The sequence below is a fragment of the Hibiscus syriacus genome, unplaced genomic scaffold, assembly GCF_006381635.1.
Source record: "Hibiscus syriacus cultivar Baekdansim isolate YM2019G1 unplaced genomic scaffold, ASM638163v2 tig00009840_pilon, whole genome shotgun sequence".
Taxonomy (NCBI): domain Eukaryota; kingdom Viridiplantae; phylum Streptophyta; class Magnoliopsida; order Malvales; family Malvaceae; genus Hibiscus; species Hibiscus syriacus.
The window spans coordinates 323,142-350,373 of NW_024062202.1; the positions used below are offsets into that span (position 1 = coordinate 323,142).

Below are 27,232 nucleotides of genomic sequence, written 5' to 3' on the forward strand. Positions count from 1 at the left end.
ATATTCCATTTGATGCAACAATTTTTTTCTGTATATCTGCAACTAATCTAGGGTGATAGACATGACCGCCTTGTATCCAGGTTTCAGCTTGTCCCCCGAGCTTCATAAATAGTGCCCCCAAACAAAAATATGTAGTTTTTACCAAAGCCACTACAGGTAAATGACACAGATTTTCTCCCTTGTGATAACATGTGCACGTAAGTTTCGGAGGAAAAAAGCCCAAGAATCTGTATATTCTCCTTCGATAAGAGCAAAAGCAACTGGAAGAATGTTGTGATTTTCATCTTGGACAACTGCCAATAATAAAACTTGCTTGTATTTTCCATACAAGAAAGTCCCGTCGATCTGGACCACAGGCTTGCAGTATTTGACAGCATTAACGCACTGTGGGTAAGTCCAAAAAACCCGGTAGAATTGGCATCGATCGTGTAAAACTCGATTATTATGGTATGCATAAGAGGTTTTGAAGTCCACAATTGTCCCAGGATTCAACGTCTGCACCAGCCTAAACCTACCTGGAAGTTCGTTGTAAGATGCATCCCATTCGCCATGAAGTTTGACAATGGCATTTTGTTTTGCCAACCAAGCTTTTTTATATGAGACATTGTACCCATACTGCGATTGTATAGCTGAAATCAACACTACAACAGCTAAATGAGAGCTTGCTTTTACCATGGGCATGATGGCTTGGCATATCACTTCAGAGTCCAAGTTGGGATGACCTTGGTTGACCCCTCCAGCACAACATGTGTGAGGACTATTGTATACTGTTAGTTCCCATCTGTTGTTTTTCCTCTTCCTCTTTAATACGCGAACCATCCAATTGCATCAGTTTTTACGTCAGGCACAATAGCATACATATTTTCGGTCGTGGAGCGGTCGACTCTAGACTGAACAGAATTAAGGATATTGTAATTTTTGATAGCCATCATCGCTTCTTCCTTGCTTGAAAACTCCATTCCTAAAGATAACTCACCATTATTTATTGATGAGTAATATCCATAGTCACTGAGATGAGACATATCCGTAAATTCTGGCCCGTACATTGCATCATAATTAGCTTCATACATGTGTGCTGGAGGGTAAGTTTGTGCCGCATTTGCTGGAACTTCATCTACATCATCATCACCATCAGAGTTGAATTGCGGTGATTCTGGGTGAATGAAGCGGTTTTTCTGGTGGAGATGATGGTTCCTCTATGCTCTCCACATTTAGGTCGAAGAACCTACTACTGGCACACCTTCCCCTTAAACTATAAGGCATATTTAGATTGAGATCAAAAAAGCTCACAGTCGAATGCCTCCCCCTAGAGCTTGAAGTCACCGCGTCAAATAGAAACTACACAGATTGCTGCGTCGATGGTATCTCCATATTAAAGTCAAAGAAATTTGTAGATGAATGCCTTCCTCTCGAACTGGACGCGATGTTGCCCTACGGATTGTTCGTGGACCCACCTCGGTACATATCGTAAGGAGTTGCGGATGAATTTCTCCCCATTGAAGTTGATGTGTCGGCACCATGATATGGATTTTCCATTATGGCATTAAAATCATTACACATTACTGTAGTCGGGCTGTCAACTTGATCAACTTGTTCAGCCAGCCCATAGTGTGAGCTTAATGGCTGACCCCGAACAACACGCACTTAAACAAACTTTGCATACATCTCAATATCGCCATATGAATAATTACTTTGAGAAGCAACCATCATTTCAACATCATCATTGTTCGATAGTTCGAACGCTGTATAAATTAATGGCAATAATGATGTTGGAAATCTGTACTGCAACGATGACATTCTTCTACTACTTCCAACATGAACCTTCATCGAAATCTTCGTTATCAGCTCCTCAAGAGTTATGTTTCTCTTGAATGATATTTTAACACGCTCATTTGATACGAAAATAACACCGGTTTCATCTTCTCAAATTTCTCCATCATAATAAACAATAGTTGAAAGTCGCGTTATTCTTAAAGTTTAAAAGTGCAACAATATTATATATGAAAAAAAACAACTGAAACAAACTCGATTAAATAAATAATATATGACCAAAAATATAACAGAATAAATTTTTTACACATAAACGTAAATAATTTAAATAATATAATTTTATATTATTACCTGCACCGCAAAAATATTTCGACGTATGCTCCCACTTTCTGATTCTACAAACACAGAAATTAATTGAAAACAATTAATATAATATTTTTTTTCAAATAATCATATATAACTATAAAATAAATATTATAACAAAATTACCTTATAACGAAAGATCTAGCAAACTTCTGAATCAAATATAAGATGATTGTCAGATGTTATTTACTGATTCAAAGGATTGTTGGTGAGAGAGTTTACGGGAGACGACTATCTATAGCCGAGAGAGGATTCCTTAAAGCTGAGAAGTTTAGGAAAATAATGCAAGGCGCGGTCCTTGCACCGCGCCTTGCATTATGCATGTTTGATAATTGAGATAATTGAATAGCGCAACCCCTGCCCCGCGCCAAACACACGTGTATCCATGTCAGCATAAGGCATGCCGCAGGGGGTACGCCTTACCCCACGTGGCACCAAATCAGCTTATAGTGCGCTGCAGGGGGCGCGCCTTACTGCAAAGGGTGTTAGATCCGGAAATATAGGCTGACTGGTGCCTGATCGGGAATATTAAATTAAAAAGATGATTTTCAGGAAAAATGCCAGAAATCTAAGAATGTACTATCTATGAAAAATCAATGCAAATTTTCTGAATTCCTTTCACCATTTCTTCTATTCTAAATCCCCTGTCTATCATAAGCATAACAATTGGTAATTAGAGCTCGATTGATTGATCCCAAAATTACAATTTTTTCTTTCTAAGCTGGATAAACCAAAGAAAACACTAAAGATGGTTGAAACCAGATCAAGCGACTCACAAGAACCGAGGGTTGAACCTACTGAAGAGACTATTCCAAGCTGATGGAAAGCTCAACAAGTTAAATAAGAAGAACGTTTTTCTTCTTTGGAGGCTAGTTTGACAGAGACCATATGTTACATTCAGAGGATTCTCCAGATGTTACCTTATTGGGAAAAATATGGGGCCGAGGTGGTTCAAACTACCCCTTTGGTGATTACAGTGGCTAATGGGAAGAGATTGCAAAGCACAATATGAGTTAACAATTAGAAGTGGTGCATGCAAGGTCATTTGTTCGAACATGGTTTCAGCATTTTACAAATAGGGGGAGTGACATGGTTTTAGGAGTTGGTTGGTGGACAAAATGTTGAAAATTAAACAAGTGGCCAACCACTTTTCGGTGGGATTTTGGCAGCACTTAATTTCGATGTAAGTGGTTCAAACAACAACCAATTTTAGTTGAATTTTGGGCAATGAGATAAACACATTTGGTCATTGTAATTTAGGGTATTTACAAATTAGTCCTTAAGCTTCAACTATAGATACCCTAGCTCATTTAGCTTCAAAACCATCCCAAAACATTCTAGCTTTCTTCCAATACTAGAGAATTTAGAGAGTTTCTTGAGAGTTATTTTCTTATTTTTATCAAGAGAGAATTATCACTGTTTTCTCCTTGGTAGATCGACAAAAGTTGTAATTCAAATTTTCTCATAGTGAAATTCTTCTACCGTTGCCCGTGGTTTTTACCCTATATTATTTAGGGGTTTTCCACGTAAATTTTTTGTATTCTTTATCTTCATTTTTATTTTCTCAAATTATCAGTTGTGATTTTGCTCTATCCGATAGCCGTCTTCTGCAACAATTGGTATCCGAGCCAGATTTGAGTGTGTAATATTTGTTTATTGTCTTTGTGGTTGCCACCAAAAGGTGGATCCCCCAACATAAGAAAGTAAGAAGGTATTACTCATTCTTTGAAGGTTCCAGAGAACTATTCACGATAGTGAAATAGTGGGAGCTATCCGTAAAAGAAGCTATGACAACGAAATTTGATATTGAAAAATTCAATGGGAGAAATTTCTAATTGTGGAAATTGAAGATGAAGGCTATCCTGAGGAAAGATGGTTGTCTAGCAACTATCAGTGAAAGGCCGGTGGATTTCACAGATGACAACAAAAGGATCCAAATGGATGGGAACGCTATGGCAAACTTTCATCTAGCATTAGCAGATGAAGTATTGTCAAGCATCGAGTAGAAGAAGACAGCTAAGGAGATATGTGATCATCTCACCAAACTGTACGAGGCCACTTCGCTGCACAATAAAATTTTCCTTAAGAGGAAATTGTACACTCTCCATATGCCAGAATCTACTTCAGTGACGGAGCACTTAAACACACTGAACACTTTATTTTCTCAGCTTACATCTTTAAGATGTACAATAGGAGAGCAATAACGTGCTGAAATTCTACTTCAAAGTCTACCGGATTCGTCTGAACAACTCATCATCAACTTGATAAATAGTAATGTTACTAGTCTAGTCTTCGATGACATTGCAGCTGCTGTTCTACAAGAAGAAAATCAGCGTAAGAACAAGGAAGACAGACAAGTAAATCTGCAACAAGTAGAAGCATTGACAACGATGAGAGGGAGATCAACGGAACGTGGCTAAAGCATCACTCACAAATATGGTAGATCGAAGTCGAGAAGTAAGAAGAATTTAAAGTGTTACAACTGTGGAAATAAGGGTCACTTGAAGAAGGATTATTGGAGTCTAAATAAAAATTCCAATCCACAAGGCAATACCGTAAACACTTCAGATGATGGAGATGCTCTATGCTGTGAAGCGTCAACCACCATGGAAGGTAGAAAGAGATATGCAGATATATGGCTTATTGATTCAGGAGCAACATATCATATGACCTCAAGAAGAGAATGGTTCCATCATTATGAACCTGTCTCAAGAGTATCTATGTATAGTTGCAATGATCATACCTTAGAGATCGTTGGTGTGGGAACCATCAAATTGAAGATGTATGATGGAACAATTAAAGTTGTTTGAGATGTGCGGCAGGTGAAAGGCCTGAAGAAAAATTTATTATCCAACGGATTATTGGATAATAATGAGAGTAAGATTGAAACACAGAAAGGAATCATGAAGTTGTTCCGTAGAGCGCTTGTGGTGCTGAAAGGTGAAAAGATACCTGCAAACTTATACATGCTGAAGGGAGAGACTTTGGTAGAAGAAGAAGCCTCTGTTGCCTCATGTAGTTCATATTCGACAATGTTATGGCATCAGAAACTTTGACACATGTCAGAACAAGGAATGAAAGTCCTTGTGGAGAAAAAGCTATTTCCAGGCTTAACAAATGTATCACTTACTTTGTGTGAGCATTGCATAACAAGTAAGCAAAACCGGTTGAAATTCAACACATCAAATTCTAGAGCCAAAAGTGTTCTAGAATTGGTTCACTCTGACGTATGGCAAGGACCATTTACATCCCTAGGTGGAGCAAAATACTTTGTCTCATTTATTGATGACTACTCCAGGAGATGTTGGGTGTACCCTATTAAGAAGAAGTCAGACATGTTTTCAACTTTCAAAAACTTCAAAGCGCGAGTGGAACTTAATTATGGAAATAAGATCAAGTGTTTCAGAATAGATAATGGAGGAGAATAAATAAGCGAAGAATTTGATGACTTTTGCAGGAAGAAATGCATCAAAACACAGTTCACAGTGGCAAACACTCCTCAACAAAATGGAGTGGTAGAGGGGATGAACAGAACCTTGTTAGAAAGAAAAAGAGCAATATTGAGGGATGCAGACCGAGAAAAATCATTTTGGACAAAAGCAGTCAATACAACCTGTTATTTGGTGAATCGAGCTCCATCAACTGTAATAGAGTTGAAGACACCGATGGAGATGCGGACTGGTAAACCAGCTGATTATTCAAACCTCCATATATTTGGAAGTATAGTGTACGTGATGTACAGCTCCCAAGAAATTTCAAAGTTGGATCCAAAATCCAGGAAATGCAAATTCTTGGGGTATGCTGATAGTATAAAGGGGTATCGCTTGTGGGATCCCACTGCCCACAAAGTGATCATTAGCATGGATGTTATCTTTGTAGAAAATAAACTACAAAGAAAAGAAGAGGATGATAGCGCTGAAAAATTAGAGACTACATAGATACATGTGGAAAATAAGCTTGAACAAGGAGATTCTTTTGAAGCAGAACCAACACACGATGAACAAGAACTAGAGAGTTATGAAACTCCAACAACTCGTCAATCAAATCGTGTAAGAATACGTCCCAATTGGCACTCAGATTATGTTATAGAAGGAAATGTTTCATACTGCCTTTTAACAGAGGACGGTGAGCAATCAACATACCAGGAGGAAATTAACAACTCAAATGCTTCACTGTGGATGATGGTGATGCAAGAAGAAATTGAAGCCCTTCATAAAAATAATACATGAGACCTTGTGCCACTACCACAAGGAAGGAAGCAAATTGGTAAGAAATGGGTCTTCAAAATCAAGCGAAATGGTGACGATCAAGTGGAGAGGTATCGTGCAAGACTGGTGGTCAAAGGATATGCTCAAAAAGAATGTATTGATTTCAAAGAAATATTTTCTCGAATGGTTCGATTAACAACAGTTCGAGTAGTCTTGGCAATGTGTGCTACATTGAACTTACATTTAGAGCAGCTAGATGTTAAAACAACTTTTCTTCATAGAAATCTTCAAGAAGAGATTTATATGCTCCAGCATAAAGGTTTTGAAGAAGACAAAAAGAAGAACTTGGTTTGCAGGTTGAATAAATCTCTGTACGGTCTAAAGCAGGCGCCAAGATGTTGGTATAAGAGATTTGATTCCTTCATTATGTACCTTGGATACAACAGACTTAATACATACCCTTGTGCTTATTTCAAGAGGTCTAGGGATAACGATTTTGTTATATTGTTGTTGTATGTGGATGACAAGTTGGTTGCAGGACCCAACAAAGATCATATTGAAGAATTGAAGGCACAATTGGCTAGGGAATTTGAAATGAAGGACATGGGATCAGCAAACAAGATTCTAGGGATGCAAATTCACCGAGACAGAAGTAATAAGAAGATTTGACTTTCACAAAAAAATTACTTGAAGAAGATATTGTCACGATTCAACATGCAAGATTGTAAGCCAATTTCTACCCTTCTTCCTATTAACTTCAAATTATCCTCCAGTATGAGTCCTAACAGTGAAGAAGAGAGGATAGAGATATCTCGAGTACCGTATGCATCGGCAATGGGAAGTTTAATGTTCACTATGATATGCACAAGACCAGACATTGCACAAGTAGTAGGAGTGGTTAGTCGATACATGGTGAATCTAGGCAAAGAGCATTGGAATACAGTAAAGAGGATCCTGAGATACATCAAAGGGACCTCAAATATTGCATTATGTTACGGAGGATCAAACTTACTAATCAATGAGTATGTAGATTCTGACTATACAGGAGATTTGGATAAAAGCAAATCTACTACAGGATATGTGTTCAAAATTGCTGGTGGAGTTATAAGTTGGGTTTTAAAATTGCAGTCAGTTGTGGCTACACCGACAACAGAGGCAGAATATGTAGTAGCTACACAAGCCAATAAAGAAGCAATTTGGTTGAAGATGCTATTGGAGGAGCTTGGGCACAATCAAGAGTATGTTTCTCTGTTTTGTGACAGTCAAAGCGCCTTGCATTTAGCAAGGAATCCAACATTTTATTCAAGAACAAAACACATGCGAGTTCAGTACCACTTCATTCGTGAAAAGGTGGAAGAAGGAACGATAGATATGCAAAAGATCCATACCAAAGACAACATAGCAGATTTCACGACGAATGCGATCAACACTGATAAATTTACTTGGTGTCGATCCTCTTGTGGCTTGTCAGAAACGTAAGCAACATGATGGTACAAGATAGAAAGAATGATGTGAAGATATGATTGTTTCAATCAAATCTTCAAGTGAGAGATTGTTGAAAATTAAACAAGTGGCCAACCACTTTTCGGTGGGATTTTGGCAGCACTTAATTTCGGTGCAAGTGGTGCAAATGACAACAATTTTAGTTGAATTTTGGATAATGGGATAATCACATTTGGTCATTGTAATTTAGGATATTTAAAAATTAGTCTTTAAGCTTCAACTATAAATACCCTAGCTCATTTAGCTTCAAAACCATTCCAAAGTATTCTAGCTTTCTTCCAATACTAGAGAATTTAGAGAGTTTCTTGAGAGTTGTTTTCTCCTTTTTATCAAGAGAGAATTATCATTGTTTTCTCCTTGGTAGATCGAGAGAAGTTGTAATCCCTATTTTCTCATAGTGAAATTCTTCTATTGTTGCCCGTGGTTTTTACCCTATATTATTTAGGGGTTTCACACGTGAATTTTGTGTCTTCTTTATCTTCATTTTTATTTTATCAAATTATCAGTTGTGATTTTTCTCCATCTGATAGCCGTCTTCCGCAACAATTGGTATCCGAGCCAGATTTGAGTGTGTAATATCTGTTTATTGTCTTTGTGGTTGCCACCAAATGGTGATCCTCCAACATAAGAAAGTAAGAAGGTATTACCCATTCTTTGAAGGTTCCAGAGAACTATTCACGATAGTGAAATAGTGGGAGTTATCTATAAAAGAAGCTATGGCAATGAAATTTGATATTGAAAAATTCAATGGGAGAAATTTCTCATTGTGGAAATTGAAGATGAAGGCTATCATGAGGAAAGACGGTTGTCTAGCAGCTATCAGTGAAAGGCCAGTGGATTTCACATATGACAACAAATGGATCAAAATGGATGGGAATGCTATGGAAAACTTTCATCTATCATTAGCAGATGAAGTATTGTCAAGTATCGAGGAGAAGAAGAAAGCTAAGGAGTTATGAGATCATCTCACCAAACTTTACGAGGCCACATCGCTGCACAATAAAATTTTCCTTAAGAGGAAATTGTACACTCTCTGTATGCCAGAATCTACTTCAGTGACGGAGTACTTAAACATACTGAAAACTTTATTTTCTCAGCTTACATCTTTAAGATGTACAATAGGAGAACAATAACGTGCTGAACTTCTACTTCAAAGTCTACCATATTCATCTGATCAACTCATCATCAACTTGAAAACAGTAATTTCACCAGTCTAGTCTTCGATGACGTTATAGCTGCTATTCTACAAGAAGAAAATCGGCGTAAGAACAAGGAATATAGACAAGTAATCTGCAATAAGCAGAAGCGTTGACAACGATGAGAGGGAGATCAACGGAACGTGGCCAAAGCAACAGTCATAAACATGGTATATCGAAGTCGAGATGCAAGAAGAATTTAAAGGGTTACAACTATGGAAAGAAGTGTCACTTGAAGAAGGATTGTTGGAGTCTAAATAAAAATTCCAATCCACAAGGCAATACCGCAAACACTTCAGATGATGGAGATGCTCTATGCTGTGAAGCGTAAACCACCGTGGAAGGTAGAAAGAGATTTGCAGATATATGGCTCATTGATTTAGGAGCAACATATCACATGACCTCAAGAAGAGAATGGTTTTATCAATATGAACCTGTCTCAGGAGGATCTGTGTATAGTTGCAATGATCATGATTTAGAGATTGTTGGTGTGGGAACCATCAAATTGAAGATATATGATGGAACAATTAAAGTTGTTCGAGTTGTGCTGCACGTGAAAGGCCTGAAGAAAAATTTATTATCCTACGGATTGTTGGATAATAATGCAAGCAAGATTGAAACACAGAAAGTAATCAAGAAGGTGTTTCGTGGAGCGCTTGTGGTGCTGGAAGGCAAAAAGATACCTGCAAACTTATATATGCTAAAGGGAGAGACTTTGGTAGAAGCAGAAGCCTTTGTTGCCTCATGTAGTTCAGAGTCGGTAATGTTATGGCATCAGAAACTTTGACACATGTCAGAACAAGGAATGAAAGTCCTTGTGGAGCAAAAGCTACTTACAAGCTTAACAAATGTATCACTTACTTTGTGTGGGCATTGCATAACAAGTAAGCAGCACCGGTTGAAATTCAACATATCAAATTCTTGGGGTATGCTGATGGTGTAAAGGGGTATCGCTTGTGGGATCCCGCTGCCCGCAAAGTGATCATTAGCAGGGATGTTATCTTTGTAGAAAATAAACTACAAAGAAAAGAAGATGATGATAGCGCTGAAAAGTCTGAGACTACACAGAAACATGTGGAAAATGAGCTTGAACAAGGAGATTCTTCTGAAATAGAACCAACACGTGATGAACAAGAACCAGAGAGTTATGAAGCTCCAACAACTCGTCAATCAGATTGTGTGAGAAGACGTCCCAATTGGCACTCAGATTATGTTATAGAAGGAAATATTGCATACTGCCTTTTAACAAAGGACGGTGAGCCATCAATATACCAGGAGGCAATAAACAGCTCAGATGCTTCATTGTGGATGATAGCGATGCAAGAAGAAATTGAAGCCCTTCATAAAAATAATACAAGAGACCTTGTGCCACTACCACAAGGAAGGAAGGCAATTCGTAACAAATGGGTCTTCAAAACCAAGCAAAATGGTGACGATCAAGTGGAGAGGTATCGTGCAAGACTGGTGGTCAAAGGATATGCTCAAAAAGAAGGTATTGATTTTAATGAAATATTTTTTTCTTGTGGTTTGATTAACAACAATTCGAGTAGTCTTGGCAATGTGTGCTACATTGAACTTACATCTAGAGAAGCTAGATATTAAAACAGCTTTTCTTCATGAAAATCTTGAAGAAGAGATTTATATGCTCCAGCCTGAAGGTTTTGAAGAAGGCAAAAAGAAGAACTTGGTTTGCAGGTTGAATAAATCTCTGTACGGTCTAAAGCAGGCGGAAATATGTTGGTATAAGAGATTTGATTCCTTCATTATGTACCTTGGATACAACACACTTAATAAAGACCTTGTGCTTATTTCAAGAGGTCTGGTGATAACGATTTTGTTATATTGCTGTTGTATGTGGATGACATGTTGGTTACAGGAACCAACAAAGATCATATTGAAGAATTGAAGGCACAACTGGCTAGGGAATTTGAAATGAAGGACTTGGGATCAGCAAACAAGATTCTAGGGATGCAAATTCACTGAGATAGAAGTAATAAGAAGATTTGGCTTTCACAAAATAATTACTTGAAGAAGATCTTGTCACGATTCAACATGCAAGATTGTAAGCCAATTTCTACCCCTCTTCCTATTAACTTCAAATTATCCTCCAGTATGACTCCTAACAGTGAAGAAGAGAGGATGGAGATGTCTCGAGTACCGTATGTATCGGCAGTGGGAAGTTTAATGTTCGCTATGATATGCACAAGACCAGACATTGCACAAGTAGTGGGAGTGGTTAGTCGATACATGGTGAATCCAGACAAAGAGCATTGGAATACAGTAAAGAGGATCCTGAGATACATCAAAGGGACCTAAAATGTTGCATTATCTTACGGAGGATCAAACATACTAATCAATGAGTATGTAGATTCTGACTATGCAGGGGATTTGGATAAAAGCAAATATACTACAGGATATGTGTTCAAAATTTCTAGTGGAGCTGTAAGTTGGGTTTCAAAATTACAGTCAATTGTGGCTACATCCACAACAGAGGCAAAATATGTAGAAGCTACACAAGCCAGTAAAGAAGCAATTTGGTTGAAGATGCTATTGGAGGAGCTTGGGCACAATCAAGAGTATGTCTCTCTGTTTTGTGACAGTCAAAGCGCCTTGCATTTAGCAAGGAATCTAACATTTCATTAAAAAACAAACATATACGAGTTCAGTACCACTTCATTCGTGAAAAGGTGGAAGAAGGAACGATAGATATGCAGAAGATCCATACCAAAGACAACATAGCAGATTTCATGACGAATGCGATCAACACTGATAAATTTACTTGGTGTCGATCCTCTTGTGGCTTGTCAGAAACGTAAGCAACATGATGGTACAAGATAGAAAGAATGATGTGAAGATATGATTGTTTCAATCAAATCTTCAAGTGAGAGATTGTTGAAAATTAAACAAGTGGCCAACCACTTTTCGGTGGGATTTTGGCAGCACTTAATTTCGGTGCAAGTGGTGCAAATGACAACAATTTTAGTTGAATTTTGGATAATGGGATAATCACATTTGGTCATTGTAATTTAGGATATTTAAAAATTAGTCTTTAAGCTTCAACTATAAATACCCTAGCTCATTTAGCTTCAAAACCATTCCAAAGTATTCTAGCTTTCTTCCAATACTAGAGAATTTAGAGAGTTTCTTGAGAGTTGTTTTCTCCTTTTTATCAAGAGAGAATTATCATTGTTTTCTCCTTGGTAGATCGAGAGAAGTTGTAATCCCTATTTTCTCATAGTGAAATTCTTCTATTGTTGCCCGTGGTTTTTACCCTATATTATTTAGGGGTTTCACACGTGAATTTTGTGTCTTCTTTATCTTCATTTTTATTTTCTCAAATTATCAGTTGTGATTTTACTCTATCCGATAGCCGTCTTCCAGAACAATTGGTTTCTGAGCCAGATTTGAGGGTGTAATATATGTTTATTGTCTTTGTGGTTGCCACCAAAAGGTGGATCCTCCAACATAAGAAAATAAGAAGGTATTATCAATTCTTTGAAGGTTCCAGAGAACTATTCACGATAGTGAAATAGTGGGATCTATCCGTAAAAAAAAGCTATGGCAATGAAATTTGATATTAAAAAATTCAATGGGAGAAATTTCTCATTGTGGAAATTGAAGATGAAGGCTATCATGAGGAAAGACGGTTGTCTAGCAGCTATTAGTGAAAGGCCAATGGATTTCACAGATGACAACAAATGGATCGAAATGGATGGGAATGCTATGAAAAACTTTCATCTAGCATTAGCAGATGAAATATTGTCAAGCATCGAGGAGAAGAAGACAGCTAAGGAGATATGGGATCATCTCATCAAATTGTACGAGGCTACATCGCTGCACAATAAAATTTTCATTAAGAGGAAATTGTACACTCTCCGTATGCCAGAATCTACTTCAGTGTCGAAGCTCTTAAACACACTGAACACTTTATTTTCTCAGCTTACATCTTTAAGATGTACAATAGGAGAACAATAATGTGTTGAACTTCTACTTCAAAGTCTACTGGATTCATCTGATCAACTCATCATCAACTTGACAAACATAAATGTCACTAGTCTAGTCTTTGATGACGTTACAGCTGCTGTTCTACCAGAAGAAAATCGGCGTAAAAGCAAGGAAGACAGACAAGTAAATATGCAACAAACAGAAGCGTTGACAACGATGAGAGGGAGATCAACGGAACGTGGCCAAAGCAGCAGTCACAAACATGGTAGATCGAAGTCAAGAAGCAAGAAGAATTTAAAGTGTTACAACTGTGGAAAGAAGGGTCACTTGTAGAAGGATTGTTAGAGTCTAAATAAAAATTCCAATCAACAAGGCAATACCGCAAACTCTTCAGATGATGGAGATGCTCTATGCTGTGAAGCGTCAACCACCGTGGAAGGTAGAAAGAGATATGCAAATATATGGCTCATTGATTCGGGAGCAACATATCACATGACCTCAAGAAGAGAATGGTTCCATCATTATGAACTTGTCTTAGGAGGATCTGTGTATAGTTGCAATGATCATGCGTCAGAGATCGTTGGTGTGGGAACCATCAAATTGAAGATGTATGATGGAACAATTAAATTTATTCGAGATGTGCAACACGTGAAAGGCTTGAAGAAAAATTTATTATCCTATGGATTATTGGATAATAATGCGAGCAAGATTGAAACACATAATGGAATCATGAAGGTGTTTCGTGGAGCGCTTGTGGTGCTGAAAGGCGAAAAGATACCTGCAAACTTGTACATGCTGAAGGGAGAGACTTTGGTAGAAGCAGAAGCCTCTGTTGCATCATGTAGTTCATATTCGACAATGCTATGGCATCAGAAACTTTGACACATGTCAGAAAAAGAAATGAAAGTCCTTGTGGAGCAAAAGCTACTTCCAGGCTTAACAAATGTATCACTTACTTTGTGTGAGCATTGCATAACAAGTAAGCAGCACCGGTTGAAATTCAACACATCAAATTTTAGAGCCAAAAGTGTTCTAGAATTGGTTCACTCTGACGTATGGCAAGCACCATTTACATCCCTAGGTGGAGCAAAATACTTTGTCTCATTTATTGATGACTACTCCAGGAGATGTTGGGTGTACCCTATTAAGAAGAAGTCAGACGTGTTTTCAACTTTCAAAAACTTCAAAGCGCTGGTTGTTAACTTCCTAAAAATACTACTTTTAAGGCCTTTTTCACTTAAGTTATTGTTTGTTTAAAAGCTCATTTTAGGCATTTTAGGATTATGTAGTTGCATATAGTTGCATTTATGGTGGTAGTGTTATTTATTTCTTAATGATGCTGCATGAAGGAAATGTGTTTGTCTGTGGTGTGCAGGGAATAGCAAGCAAAAAGGACTAGATGGGAAGTAATGCCGCATCATCACACGTTGCTGAAGCAAATTGAAATACCTTGGCATTTCTGGCACAGAAAACAACAAAAAGATACAGCTGTACGAGGACAGCTGGCTCTGCACGTGAAATGATTATTGTAACCGCCTTCCAGAGCTGCTATGGGACCACTACCACCTGGAGGATAAGATTCACGCACTACATGTGATTCTAGAGGTATGAGGGGTTTTTTGCACCCAACAACCTCATCATTACCCCTAGATATTTTTATTATATATATTACAGTTCAAGGGAGAGGAGGAGGAACACGTGAAGAGGAACACGCATAGAGTAGAAAAATTCCATTTTTATTTTCCCTTCTTCTTCCTTGGGTTTTCCTCCATTGATTAAGCTTCAAGGAGTGGCGAGCTAGGTGCCGAGAGGAGCTAGCGAGCTAAGGTGGTTCGTGGTGGCCGAGGAGACCTCCGGTGACGCGTGAAGGTTTCTTCTTACTACCCTTTTGCTACTATTTTTCTATTTATTTGTGGGTTGTTAGAATAAATATTTGCATGACTTTGTGTTTGGAAATTTCGAACCCCACCATAAACTAACTTATTTGGTGGTGGTTGGTTTAATGGATATTTAGACTTTATTTTAATGGTATATTTAAGTTTATTTTGGTTCTTTATTTGCTTTTCTTATGAATGCTTCACTATCTAGGCTTGTAAGAGGCATGGAAATGTCCGTCTCTTAGATGAAGTTTAGGTATTCGGGAGAAACCTAAGCTAAAAATACTTGTAAGTATTCGAGAGAATCGCAAGACAAGATCCTCATAAGTAATGGGTTATAGTATTTTCAAGGGGCTTTGAACCGGCCTAGGAATATTATAATCTAATCCCTTAGATCTCGGGAGAGACTAGGATAGGATTTCAACGACTAAAAAGGGTGTATTTATCAATAGGGTAGGTTGGCTAACATCGTTGAGTGAGAGCAGATGCCTTGGCATCTTATTCTGTTAGGTTCCTATGAGAACATTTTAGGAAAGCCCTGTCGAGCAAGTAAAGATTAGATAGCTTAAATATGTCTGAGAGATAAGTTTAGCATCCTTAAATCAATCACTATCATTCATTCCATTGGAAGCTTGTCACGTGAGGATTATATTCTTTTCATTTTATTTGCTGTTTGTTTACTGTTATTTACCATTTTTCATTGCCTCGACATTTCACCATTTTTAACACTAAACATCTTATCTTGCCACTGCATTTCCATCTGCTACACCATCAGACCATTCATCTGCATTCACCTTCTTATATTTTCATTTGCCGTGACATTTGTATATATAAAGACTAACTATACATAGATAGATTAATACTTAACTTTGGTCAGACTTTTGTAATTTCACCCAATCCTGTGGAGACGATACTCACTCATCATTATATTACTTGAGCGATTGTGTATACTTGCACATTATTTGCGTATATTTTATAGTACTCACACACATGCAACAAGTTTTTGGCGCCGTTGCCGGGGATTGGCAGCCTGAAGTTATTTAGTTTTGCCAGAGCATTTTATTTTGTTTTGTATTTTTTTGTATTGTTTACTTTATATTTTTATTTTATTTTTCAGGTTTATTTAGTGTATGCCTAGAAGAAATTCTGAAGAGCCTTTAGAACCAATAGAACCTGAAATTGAAAGACTCTTTAGACAAAACAGACGAGCACAACGCGCTAGAGGAAACATGTATCAGATTGGAAACCAAGGTATTGGTCATGATGACGGAAAACAGAATGTCGCGACATTAGACAATGTTGATCCTACTGTTAGGCCGCGTGTTATTCGTGATCACTTAAATCTGATGCTGGATGATCTGAATCCTGGGATTGTGGCACCCAAAATTCAAGCTGCACATTTCGAGCTGAAACCAGCCATGTTCAACATGTAGAATTCTATTGGGCAGTTTGGGGGTATGCCAAATGAAGATGCCAGGCAGCACATTCGAAATTTTCTGGAAGTTTGTGATTCTTTTCGCCAAGAGGGAGTACATGAGGATTTTCTGAAGTTAAAGTTGTTCATGTATTCATTGCGTAACCGAGCAAGGGCTTGGTTGAATGGTGTACCGGCCGGTTCGATGGAATCATGGACTGATCTTTGCAAGAGCTTCTTATTGAGGTATAACCCACCAAACATGAATACGCAGCTAAGGAATGAAATATCATCTTTTCGCCAGGGAGACGACGAATCCATGTATGAGTGTTGGGACCGTTACAAGAGTTTGCTTCGAAAGTGTTCAAATCATGGTTTTCACGATTGGACTCAAGTAGTCATGTTTTATAATGGAGTCAATGCACCCACGATGATGTTACATGATGACTCGACAAATGGGAAATTGCTGGATAAATCACCTACTGAGGCGTTTGCTATCTTGGATAGAATTGATAACAATGATTATCAGTCTCCTTCCTCAAGACTTGGGAGTGAGAGGAGAGCACCTGGTGCATTTGAGTTAGATACCAAGGATTCGGTGTCTGCTCAACTCTCAACTATCACCAATATGCTGAAAAACTTACAACGCTCTACTGAGGTAAAGGAAGTGAAAGAAACTAGCTTGGCATGTCTGTTATGCCAAGGCAATCATCATGAGAGTGAATGCCCGAGCATTCACGAGTCCATCAACTTTGTAGGCAATTACAATCGAGGCAGCAACAATCCTTACTCTAACACTTATAATGCTGGATGGCGTCAGTACCCCAATTTCTCATGGGGAAATCAAGGAGCCCACAATGCTAATCACTCTACTCGATAGCAGAATCACAATAAGCCTCAAAGTTACCAGAATTCTATGCCATGGCATAATACTAACAAAGGAGCTTCAATGTCAGCAAGTATGAGTTCCTTGGAAGCTACAATTCAAGAATTCATATCTACTACGAAGAAAATACTGCAAGACCATTCTACTTCAATTAAGAATCAAGGAGCTTTACTTCATAGTCAATACGCCTTACTTCAAAGCCATAGCTCGTCTTTGAGAGCTTTGGAAGGTCAAGTTGGTCAGATTGCTACGGCATTGTAAGAGCGTCAGCAAGGACGATTGCCAAGTGATACTGAAGTTACTAAATGGCATGGAAAGGAGCATTGCAATGTGTTAACTCTTAGGAGTGGAACACAAATCAATCAACAAGTTAAAGCTAGTGGGGCACAACATGATGAATCTAATCCCACTAATGACAATGGTGAAGCTGAATTACATGATGATAGTATTTCTGAGAATGACAAGGAGGAGGATTTTACTAAGGCACCAGATTCTGATGCCAAGGCAAAAGCAATTCCTACTACTGCAGTTAAGGAAGCGAGACCTCCACCACCCTTCCCGCAAAGATTGAAGAAGCATAATGATGAAGTTTAGTTCAAGAAGCTCGTGGACATTCTTGATCAGCTCCATATCAATGCACCTTTCTTGGAAGCTATTGAACAGATGCCGATGTATGCCAAATTTCTAAAGGAAATCTGTACCAAGAAGAGGAAAGTAGAGACTGTTGTCACGATAACAGAATTTTGTTCTTCATTGAGTAAGTTGCCGCCAAAACAAAATGATCCGGGCAGCTTCATAATTCCTTGTTCTATTGGAGCTAATTTTTTTGGAAAGACACTATGTGATCTTGGCTTAAGTGTCAACTTAATGCCGAAATCGATATTCTTGAAGCTTGGCATAGGAGATACAAGACCCACCTCGGTTATTTTACAACTTGCCGATAGATCTCATGTTAAACCTGAAGGGAGAGTCGAGTTCTTAATTCTGGACTGCGAAGTTGATGCCAAGGCACCGATTATTCTGGGAAGACCTTTCCTAGCCACTGGACGTATATTGATAGACTGTGAAAAAGGTTAACTCACCATGAGAGTGGCTGATCAGTGTGTGACTGTCAATGTGTTTCGAATGCTCAAATATGTTGATGACAATGAATAATGCCAAGGCATTTCTGAATTGAACTCAGTGATTGAAGAAGAAACTGAACATCTTTGCCATAACAATTTCATTCAGCTAGCAGAAAAGGAATATTTGGTGGATAATGAAAGCTTAGTGGAGTCCGACGACTTTCCAATTTTGGAGGAGCAATCTAGCTTACTACAAGTTAGATCAGGTATGAATTTTGATCCTCTGAATTTTGATGAATTTATTCCTCTAAGCCTTCATTATTGCATGCACCAACTTTAGAGCTTAAGACTTTGCTAGGGCATCTTAAATATGTTTACTTAAGGAGCGATGAGACTTTACCGATGATTATTTCCGCTAACCTTACTGCTAATCAAGAGCAAAGTTTGTTAAGTGTTTTGATGCAGCATAAAAAAGCAATTGGTTGGACTATGGCCGACTTGAAAGGCATTAGTCCCACGATCTGCATACATAAGATTCTGCTTGAAGATTGCCACGACAATTCAATTGAACCACAACGAAGACTCAACCCTGTTATGAAGCAAGTGGTGATGAAAGAAATTCTGAAATGGCTTGATGCTGGAGTGATTTACCCTATCTCTAATAGCTCATGGGTGAGCCCTATCCAGTATGTTCCAAAGAAAGGAGGCACGACTGTGGTTACTAATTAGAATAATGAGCTATTACCCACTCGCACTGTTACCGGATGGAGGATATGCATGGACTATAGAAAGCTCAACAAAGCTACAAAGAATGACCATTTTCCTCTACCTTTCATCGACCAAATGTTGGATCGGTTGGCCGGCAAAGCATTCTATTGCTTTTTGGATGGGTACTCGGGTACAATCAAATTGCCATCGCACCAGAGGACCAAGAAAAGACTACATTCACTTGTCCCTATGGCACTTTTTCCTTTAGGAGGATGCCTTTTGGGCTCTGTAATGCCCCGGTAACATTTCAACGCTGTATGCAAGCTATATTTTTAGACATGGTTGAGGATTTTCTGGAGATCTTCATGGACAACTTTTCTGTTTGTAGGGACGATTTTGAACGATGCCTCGACAATCTAGCAAAAGTTCTCAAAAGATGCGAAGAGGCTGAGTTTGTCTTAAATTGGGAGAAATGTCATTTCATGGTGACTGAAGGCATTGTATTAGCCACCAAATTTCATATAAGGGTATTAAGGTGGACAAGGCAAAGATTAAAGTGATTGAAAAGTTGCCACCACCAACTTCGGTCAAGGGAATAAAAAGTTTTCTTGGACATGCTGGATTCTATAGAAGGTTTATCAAAGACTTCTCCAAGATTTCTAAGCCCTTGTGCACATTGCTTCAATAAAACAACCCTTTGTGTTTGACGAGTTATGCCTCGGCGCATTTACTGAGCTGAAACAACAATTGATCTCGACACCCATTGTAGTTCCTCCCGATTGGACATCACCATTTGAGCTGATGTGTGATGCAAGCGACTATGCCGTAGGAGCTGTTTTGGGGCAACGCCGAGGTAAAATTTTTCATGTTATTTATTACTCTAGTCACACTTTAAATGAAGCATAATTGAACTACACCACCACTGAGAAAGAATTACTTGTTGTGGTATTTGCTTTTGATAAATTTAGACCTTACCTAATAGGCACAAGAGTTATTGTTCACACTGATCATTCTGCTATAAAATACTTAGTGAACAAAAAGGATTCCAAGCCTAGACTTATTAGGTGGATCTTACTTTTGCAAGAATTTGACTTAGAGGTGGTAGATAGAAAAGCAACTGAAAATAAAGTTACTGATCACTTATCTAGGCTAGAGAACAATTCTGAATGCCATGACACTATAGATATCCAAGAGGAATTTCCTGATGAGAAACTTTTATATGTCGCGGCAATTCCGTGGTACGCTGACCTTGTTAATTTTCTTGTTAGTGGAATTCTGCATTTTGATTTAGATAGTCAGGCTAAAAAGAAGTTCAAGCACGATGCAAGGCACTATTTTTGGGATGAGCCATATTTGTTCAAGCATTGTGTCGATCAGATCATTAGACGATGTGTACCTGAAGAGGAACAGCGCAACATTTTGTACCATTGTCATTTGGCCCCAAGTAGAGGTCATTTTGGTGGAGAAAGGATTGCTGCTAAGGTCCTGCAATCAGGCTTTTACTGGCCAACTCTGTTTAAAGATGCCCAATCATTTTACAAAGCTTGTAATCGATGCCAACGACTGGAAACATCTCCAGATGACATGAGATGCCGCTACAAAATATCTTGGAGATAGAGTTGTTTGATGTGTGGGGCATCGATTTTATGGAACCATTCCCATCTTCTGAAGGAAAATTATATATCTTGCTTGCTGTGGATTATGTGTCAAAGTGGGTGGAAGCAATAGCGACATCAAGAATAACTCTAAGACCGTACTCAAGTTTTTTCACAAGTATCTTCACTCGGTTTGGAGTACCTCGTGCTATTATTAGTGACGAAGGAACCCAATTTGATAACAAGTTGATTGCCAAGGCATTGAAGAGATATGGAGTTCGACACAAGATTGCCACGACATATCATCCGTAGACAAATGGCCAATCAGAGTTATCCAATCGAGAGATCAAGTAGATTTTAGAGAAAGTGGTGAACCCAAGGCGTAAGGATTGGCGCCAAAGTTGGATGAAGCACTTTGGGCATACAGAAAAATGTTCAAAATTCCTTTGGGAATGTCACCAATCAAGCTAGTGTATGGTAAAGCTTGTCATCTCTCGGTTGAACTCGAGCATAAGGCATATTGGGCCATCAAGCGATTGAATTTTGATGCTCAACTAGCTGGGGAACAAAGATTACTAGAACTTAATGAAATGGAAGAGTTTATAGCACAAGCATATGAGAATGATCGGATCTACAAGGAGAAATCCAAGAAGTGGCATGACCAGAAACTGATGCCACGACATTTTCATGTTGGGCAACAAGTCTTATTCTATAACTCTAGACTTAAACTCTTTCCTGGGAAGCTCAAATCTCGATGGTCAGGGCCATTTGAGGTGCATTATGTTTACCCTCATAGAGCTGTTGACATCAAGAGAATAGACAATGGGACAATCTTCAAGGTCAACGTCCAGCATCTGAAAGCCTACAATGGTGTTCCACTACCGCACAACAAGGACGGGTTATGTCTACACGATGCTGAAGCGTGCTAAGAGGAGAACCAAAATTCGATGCCACGACATTGAATTTGTGTCTGTGCATAAATAAAATTCAAAATTTAAGCTTTTCTTTCATTTTATTTTATTTTATTTTGTAATTAATTTTTGATATGATTCGTAGGGACCACATTACTACAAACGTGCAGGGAGCGGTTACCCAAATGGAGGAAATGACAAGGCATTAATAGGAGAGATATTCTTTGATTTTGTTTCTTTTTAATTTATTTTATTTCTTACATTTCTTTTCTCTCTCTACAGTTTTGTCCCATCATCATCATTTCTTTCGGCAGTTTTTCCTTCCCCATACACGCATAACCCCCACCCACTAATTTCTCTCTTAACCATCCTATCACCCCTTTTCCCTCTTAAACTTTTAACTTTTTCTTTTCTCTTTCTTCCTTAACTTTTCTATTTCATTTTTAACTTTTACTTTTTATCTCTCATATTCTTCATATTCTTCACTCTTCTCTCCATAGCCGAAACTCTACATTGCTTTTGAAAGCTATTTCCTTTTCCATTTTTCTTACTTTACAACTGTTGAAAATGGTACGCACAAGACCGACTGCACCCGAAAGTTCCAAGTTCCAACAGTTTGAGAACGAGGAGGCTAAGGCTCGGTTCCAAAACTTCAAGAACTAAAAACTCTTCTTTGAGTTAGGTTTTATTTTTACCAAGGAGATCGATGGTGGCTTGGGACCCGAAGTAATGGACATTGTTATGCCACTCAAGTGGAAGAAGTTCGCACACCATCCGGGTTCAATTAATGCCTCGTTGGTTAAGAAATTTTATGCAAATATTTCCAAGCCAAACCTACATGCCATTTTCGTGTGAGGTAAACAAATTCGTTTTACACCCATTACGATTAATCGATATTATCATTTGCAGGATGTGGTGGACCGACATGCCCAATTCGAGGATGAAGCCGATAGCACCACCTACGATGAAATCCTTGAGGACTTATGCTTCGAAAACACTGAGTGGAATGGGCGCCAAACAAGTAGATACTCGGTCAACAGAGAGCGTCTTCAGCCGCGCGCTAAGTTATGGAATCACTTCCTTAAGCACAAACTCATGTTTACTTCTCACAATACGATGGTATCACTTTCACGCTTACTGCTCTTATTTCGATAATTGTATCCCGTCATATTGATGTTGGTCGCATTATTGTTCAGTAAGTTAACGACTGTTTGCGTAAAAAGGCAAGTGCTTGGTGTTTCCTAACTTAATTACTGCTTTGTGTCGTAAGAAAAAAGTCGAGGAAAATGCTTTTGATGAAATTTTACCTGGATTATCGGGCATTACTAGGGCCAGACTACCATTGATGTTAGGAATTGAAAATCCCAAATCTAAAGACCCTGTTCATGAGCAATCTGCAGGAACTAATACCGAGGCAAAGTTACTTGCTCTCGAGGAAGCTGTGATACAGACTCAGACTCATCTACATGCTTTACACAATGATATCCACAATTTCTTTGGGTATGTGAAACATAGAGATGCTGTAGTGGAATCGATGTTTTAAGAAATTATTCCCCACGGTCAACGGAATTTCCCTGGCTTCCCAGAAGAAATTCTGCCGACATTCAATACCGAGGCATCTCCAGAGCCCGAACAAGATGAAGAAGATCCTCCAGTTGATGACCCAACTCCTGATCAGCACCATTCTGACACCCCTGAATATCCGTCCACTGTCCCTGTCGAAGAAACACCCAGTCCCATTCCTACACCACGTAGTGGTCGACGCACCAAGACCATGGCTGGACGTAAGAATATTGCGCATTATTACTCTACTTCCTCAGAATCCAGTCCAACACCCCTTCGCAAGTGCACTAGGCGAGGAGCTGCTAGCACCTCCAAGGCAACACCACCACGTAAATATTGAGGTACCTCACTTGCATTCATTTTTATTTAGTTTGCATTTCAATGCATGTCATTTAGTTTATATTTAGTTCTCTTTAAGCATTGAGGACAATGCTTCCCTTAAGTTTGGGGGAGGTAGTGTTCTTGCTAGGGCATATGCATGATAGAATTAGCGTAGTATTATTCCATGACATCAGTAAATGGTAGGATAGTTAGATAGAATGTTTTGAGGATACCCGATGATGATGATCTTGTTAGGCTAGAATCTGAATGTAAATGACTGTTGAGAATGATAGAACTTACTCTAAGGCTCGATGCTTTGTGAAAAACTTTTACACGATTTGTATGTTCTCTATACTTAGAAAATTTGGAAAATTCTTATGAAGAAACTCTAGTTAGTTTTGGCATTGAAATATGGTATTGTGCTTAAAAGAAAAATAGAAAACAACTCCCTTATATATGAAACTGTGAATAAATGCTTAGGCGTAGCTGTAGAGGGACACTCCTCTGTGCCATGGAATTGCTTGGAACTCTCTTTAATAAATGAAAACCATGTGCTTATGAGTGAATGAAAGTAGTCACGGGATGACACTACTTAACTAGCTCGGGGGTGGAAGGTATGCTCCCTTTCACCTAGAGTGTGGGAGAATAGGTGTGATGAGCTGACTCCCTTCGTAACAACAGTTAAAAAAAGGGAGTAAAGAAAATGTGCTTAATGAATAAGTAAATGCCTTGAGAAAAACTAGGGGACTTGAGTAGAAATTGTCTAAGTTTGCTAAGTATAGATTGGATATAAAGACGCACACACATTACCACAAAAGGATCTTAACCTAGGGAAAAGTACTTGAATTCTTAATAAGTCTAGCATGTTGAAGTCTATTTTTCTGAGGGTTGAAATCCAATTTTGTCATACTGTCTTATTATTGAACATTTCCATGACATTTTGCTTATGTAACTGTTATCTATTGCTTGAGGACAAGTAATAGCTTAAGTTTGGGGTGTGTTAACTTCCTAAAAAGCCTACTTTTAAGGCCTTTTTCACTTAAGTTATTGTTTGTTTAAAAGCTCATTTAGGCATTTTAGGATCATGTAGTTGCATATAGTTGCATTTGTGGTGGTAGTGTTATTTTATTTCTTAATGATGCTGCTTGAAGGAAATGTGCAGTTTGTCTGTGGTGTGCAGGGAATAGCAAGCAAAAAGGACTATATGGGAGTAATGTCGCGGCATCACACGTTGCTGAAGCAAATTGAAATGCCTTGGCATTTCTGGCGCAGAAAACGACAAAAAAATATAGTTGTACGAGGACAACTGGCTCTGCACGTGAAATGATTGTTGTAACCGCCTTCCAGAGCTGCTATGGGACCACTGCCACCTGGAGGATAAGATTCACGTACTACATGTGATTCCAGGGGTATGAGGGTATTTTGCACCCAACAACCTCATCATTACCCCTAGATATTTTTATTATATATTACACCTCAAGGGAGAGGAGGAGGAACACGTGAAGATGCGCACGCATAGAGCAGAAAAATTCCATTTTTATTTTCCCTTCTTCTTCCTTGGGTTCCTCCATTGATTAAGCTCCAAGGAGTGGCGAGCTAGTGCCGAGAGGAGCTAGCGAGCTAAGGTGGTTCGTAGTGGCCGAGGAGACCTCCGGTGGTGCATCAAAGGTTTCTTCTTACTGTCCTTTTTGCTACTATTTTTCTATTTATTTGTGGGTTGTTGGAATAAATATTTGCATGACTTTGTGTTTGGAAATTTCGAACCCCACCATGAACTAACTTATTTGGTGGTGGTTGGTTTAATGGATGTTTAGACTTTATTTTAATGGTATATTTAAGTTTATTTTGGTTCTTTATTTGCTTTGCTTATGAATGCTTCACCATCTAGGCTTCTTAGAGGCATGTAAATGTCCGTCTCTTAGATGAAGTTTAGGTATTCGGGAGAAACCTAAGCTAAAAATACTTGTAAGTATTCGAGAGAATTACAAGACAAGATCCTCATAAGCAATGGGTTATAGTATTTTCAAGGGGCTTTGAACCGGCCTAGGAATATTATAATCTAATACCTTAGATATCGGGAGAGACTAGGATAGGATTTCAACGACTAAAAAGGGTGTCTTTATCAATAGGGTAGGCTGGCTAACATCGTTGAGTGAGAGCAGATGCCTTGGCATCCTATTCTGTTAGGTTCTTTGAGAACATTTTAGGAAAGCCCTGTCGAGCAAGTAAAGATTAGATAGCTTAAATATGCCTGAGAGATAAGTTTAGCATCCTTAAATCAATCCCTATCATTCATTCCATTGGAAGCTTGACACGTGAGGATTATATTCTTTTCATTTTATTTGCTATTTCTTTACTGTTATTTACCATTTTTCATTGCCTCGACATTTCACCATTTTTAACACTAAACATCTTATCTTGCCACTGCATTTCCATCTGCTACACCATCAAACCATTCATTTGCATACACCTTCTAATATTTTCATTTTCCATGACATTTGTATATATAAAGACTAACTATACATAGATAGATTAATACTTAGCTTTGGCCAGACTTTTGTAATTTCACCCAATCCCTGTGGAGACGATACTCACTCATCATTATATTACTTGAGCGATTGTGTATACTTGCACATTATTTGCATATATTTTATAGTACTCACACACACGCAACACTGGTGGAACTTGATTATGGAAATAAGATCAAGTGTTTCAGAACATATAATAGAGGAGAATACACAAGCGAAGAATTTGATGACTTTTACAGGAAGGAAGGCATCAAAAGACAGTTTACAGTGGCAAACACTCCTCAACAAAATGGAGTGGCAGAGCGGATGAACAAAACCTTGTTAGAAAGAACAAGAACAATGTTGAGGGATGCAGGCCTAGAAAAATCATTATGGGTAGAAGCAGTCAATACCGCCTGTTATTTGGTGAATCGAGCTCCATTAACTAGGATAGAGCTGAAGACACTGATGGAGATTTGGACTGGTAAACCAGCTGATTATTTAAATCTCCATGTATTTGGAAGTATAGTGTACGTGACGTACAAATCCCAAGAAATTTCAAAGTTGGATCCAAAATCCAGGAAATGCAAATTCTTGGGGTATGTTGATGGTGTAAAGGGGTATCGCTTGTGGGATCCCACTGCCCGTAAAGTGATCATTAGCAGGGATGTTATCTTTGTAGAAAATAAACTACAAAGTAAAGAAGATGATGATGGTGCTGAAAAGTTAGAGACTACACAGATACATGTGGAAAATGAGTTTGAACAAGGAGATTCTTCTGAAGCAGAACCAACACATGATGAACAAGAACCAGAGAGTTCTGAAGCTCCAATAACCCGTCAATCAGATCGTGTGAGAAGACGTCACAATTGGCACTCAGATGATGTTATAGAAGGAAATGTTGTATACTACCTTTTAACAGAGGAGGGTGAGCCATCAACATATCAGAAGGTAATAAACAGTTCATATGCTTCACTGTGGATGATGGCGATTCAAGAAGAAATTGAAGCCCTTCATAAAAATAATACATGGGACCTTGTGCTACTACCACAAGAAAGAAGCCAATTGGTTACAAATGGCTCTTAAAAATCAAGCGAAATGGTGACGATCAAGTGGAGAGGTATCGTGCAAGACTGATGGTCAAAGGATATGCTCAAAAAGAATGTATTGATTTCAATGAAATATTTTCTCCTGTGGTTCGATTAACAACAGTTCGAGTAGTCTTGGCAAAGTGTGCTACATTGAACTTACATCTAGAGCAGCTAGATGTTAAAACAGCTTTTCTTCATGGAAATCTTGAAGAAGAGATTTATATACTCCAGCCTGAAGGTTTTGAAGAAGACAAAAAGAAGAACTTGGTTTGCAGGTTGAATAAATCTATACGGTCTAAAGTAGGCGCCA

The 27,232-nt window shown here is 38.5% G+C and overlaps 1 protein-coding gene across 2 annotated transcripts in view; it reads left to right on the forward strand.

Moving 5' to 3' along the window:
• The window catches only part of LOC120203360 (probable isoprenylcysteine alpha-carbonyl methylesterase ICMEL1), a 32,837-nt gene extending 13,666 nt beyond the window's left edge, over positions 1–19,171 (forward strand). The window contains exons 13-14 of one of the 2 annotated variants that reach the window (XM_039203672.1): positions 15,187–15,196; positions 19,160–19,171. The gene's annotated coding sequence lies outside the window, so the exon portion shown is untranslated. Of the gene's footprint in view, positions 1–7,960; positions 7,978–15,186; positions 15,197–19,159 lie in introns of those variants that run through there. The other variant, XM_039203673.1, reaches the window with a different exon arrangement.
• Positions 19,172–27,232: the final 8,061 nt, after the last annotated feature.